The sequence below is a fragment of the Octopus bimaculoides genome, chromosome 20 (genome assembly GCF_001194135.2).
Source record: "Octopus bimaculoides isolate UCB-OBI-ISO-001 chromosome 20, ASM119413v2, whole genome shotgun sequence".
NCBI classification, from domain to species: domain Eukaryota; kingdom Metazoa; phylum Mollusca; class Cephalopoda; order Octopoda; family Octopodidae; genus Octopus; species Octopus bimaculoides.
This window is the reverse complement of record NC_069000.1, coordinates 20819694-20822664: the sequence shown is the minus strand read 5'-3', so window position 1 is coordinate 20822664 and position 2971 is coordinate 20819694.

Sequence of the window (2971 nt, the reverse complement as noted above, 5' to 3'; positions counted from 1 at the left end):
TGTACATGTGTGTGTGTGTATTCTTATTTGGGGAGCATCTCGTAGCACACACATAGAGCTATGGATAATAACCTGTGAGCATGGGATGAAAGACCCTTTTCGGTAGAAAAAGCGTTTTTCAACTCGTTATTATGACAGCTTTGTGTGTTTCTTCACACAAGGGTTAGCTGACATTTTCTAGAAAGTTCTTATGACATATATAAGATGTGTATGTATCTGTGCGTGTATCGATGTGCATGCAATCTTGTGCACGTTCTCCACATTCGCTCGACAACCGCTGATGGTTTGTTTACAACCCCGCAACTTGGCGGTCACGCATAAAGTGACCGGTAAAATAATTAAAAGAAAAGGTACTGGGGTGGATTTCTTCAGCTAAACCCTTTATAGTAGTGCTTCAACATGGCTGCAGTACAATGCCTCAAACAAGTAAGAGATACATACATACACACACACATATATGTTAATATATATATATCTACAGGGTGCTGTGAAAAAAAACTGTCCTCTAAATTACGCAAAAATGAAAACAACACTGACATCTCATTTTAACAGATATATTTACCAAAATTATATAAAAATATCTTCAAATACTAAAGAGTAAATTTATTCAGTAAAATCGTCATTGGCTTCAACCACGGCCTCCAGATGACGTAGAAATCTCCTGCAACTCTTCTGGAAGGTCTCCTTGTTTAAGTTGGTGAATGCTGCCATAGTCCTTGCCTTCAGTTTATCCTCGGTGTTACAAGGAGTTTTGTTGGTCTCTCACTCAACTGCGCCCCACACATAATAATGAAGGCGGTTGCAGTGTGGGGAGTTAGGTGGCCAGATGTTTGAGGTGATGAGGTTGCAGAAATTGTCTGACAGCCATGACTGAGTTCTCCTGCTTGTGTGATATGGTGCAGAGTCCTGTTGCCAGACATAGAGTCTTCCAGCAGCCACTCTCTTCACCGAGGGCAGCATTATCTCCTCTAGCCACTTGATATAGGCCTCTGTGTTGAGTGTGAGGCCGTGGGAGAAAATGGATGGAGGCATAACCTCGCTATCACTATCGGTCACTCTAAACATCATGATGTTGACTGGATGTTTGATTTTTATTACTCACGCTACACGTGCTCAGATTGCACTGTCCTCAGATTGCCACGCAAACACTCAAATGTTCGTATTGGAACTTCCGGCGCGAAGTACTGGAACAAGCAGTACAGCATATCGTTTCCAAATTCCTGGCAGAGTGAATTGCGTCATGGTGGTGTTTTTCTCACAGACAGTGCCCAACTGACCCCACTATACTATGTAGTCGACAAAATTAAAAACGAGCAATGCGTATGCGTGTAATCCCAAAATATAAAATGGTGACAATTTACCCATTGCACCTGTATGTATTTATATATGCCTGTATGTATATATGTCTGTAAGTGTATATGTGTATATACATACATACATACATACATGCAAATACACGCGCGCGCACACACACATGCACATTCACACTCACATACATATATACATATATGTGCTTGCAAGTATGTATTTATGTACATACGTATGTATGTATGTATGTATGTATGTATGTATAACTGCAAATAATTGAAAATTAAACCTCTCTGTGAATGTTGTAACAAAATGTTTTTGTATGTTCGTATGTATATATGTATGTATGCATGTATGTACGTTTTAAAATTACGTATTTCTGTATACCCTTATGTAGGCATGATTATGTATACCCTTATGTACCCTTATGTAGGCATGATTGAAAAGGCTATGAGAAGGTGTAGTGCGGTTGTGGATGTTTCCGTGTCTCGCTGCATAAGTGTACCTTTGTGTGTGTGTGTGTGTGTGTGTGTGTGTGTGTGTGTGTGTGTGTGTGTGTGTGTGTGTGTGTGTGTGTGTGTGTGGTGTCTGCACGTGCGAGCGCGCGCGGAGGCTACTATATTTATTTATATCGCTGTGTATACACACACACAGTGCAAAGTTTGCATGTATATATATGTTCATGTGTTCATGCCTGTGTGTGCATGTATTCGAACTCTCGCTAAAACTGTCGAATGCGCGCGGACGCGCTTATAGAAATTCGCTGTCAATAGATAGAACTATGTATGGATGTATGAAAGTATGTATGTATGCATGTATGGATGGATGATAAAAGTTCGCACGTATATATATATATATGTAATATATATATATAAATATATATATATATATATATATATATATATATATATATATATATATATATATATATATATATATATATATATATATACGTTTGTGTGTCTGTGTATCCGTACAGTTGAGAGAGAAAGAGAAGTGAGAGAGATAGGAAGAGGAAGGGAAAGATGATGATGAAGAAGAAGAAGAAGAAGAGGAAGAAGAAGAAGAAGAAGAAGAAGAAGAAGAAGAAGAAGGAAGAGGAGGAGAAGAAGAAGAAGAAGAAGAAGAAGGAAGAGGAGGAGAAGAAGAAGAAGAAGAAGAAGAAGGAAGGGGAGGACGAGTAGAAGAAGAAGAAGAAGAAGGAGAAGAAGAAGAAGAAGAAGAAGAAGAAGAAGAAGAAGAAGAAGAAGAAGTGGTACAGTTACACATACAGGCTGAATGCGTGTGTGCAGACAGAAATATATTTCTGCCGAAGAATTGTGTATACTTGATGTGTATATCGTGTGTATGCGCTTGTGTTCAAGTGCTGTGACTGTGGCTTTGCGTTTGTGCTTTCATCAAAGGCAAACTCTGATGGAACAGACCGAGGCTTAAATGCATTCCAATATCGACCATCACGTCGGTTTGGGTGTATTACATAATATGCAGTTTCTTTATTTCAGATAGTATGAAGCGATTTAAAGGGTTTTTGCGTTGTACCTTTGCAGAATGAGCGCCTATGAAGATGCTCCCTCGTTGGCTTTCGTGTAAGAGTTGTGTACCTTTGTGTGCGCAGTTGTGCGTGCGTGTGTGTGTGTGTGTGTGTGTGTGTGTGTGTGTGTGT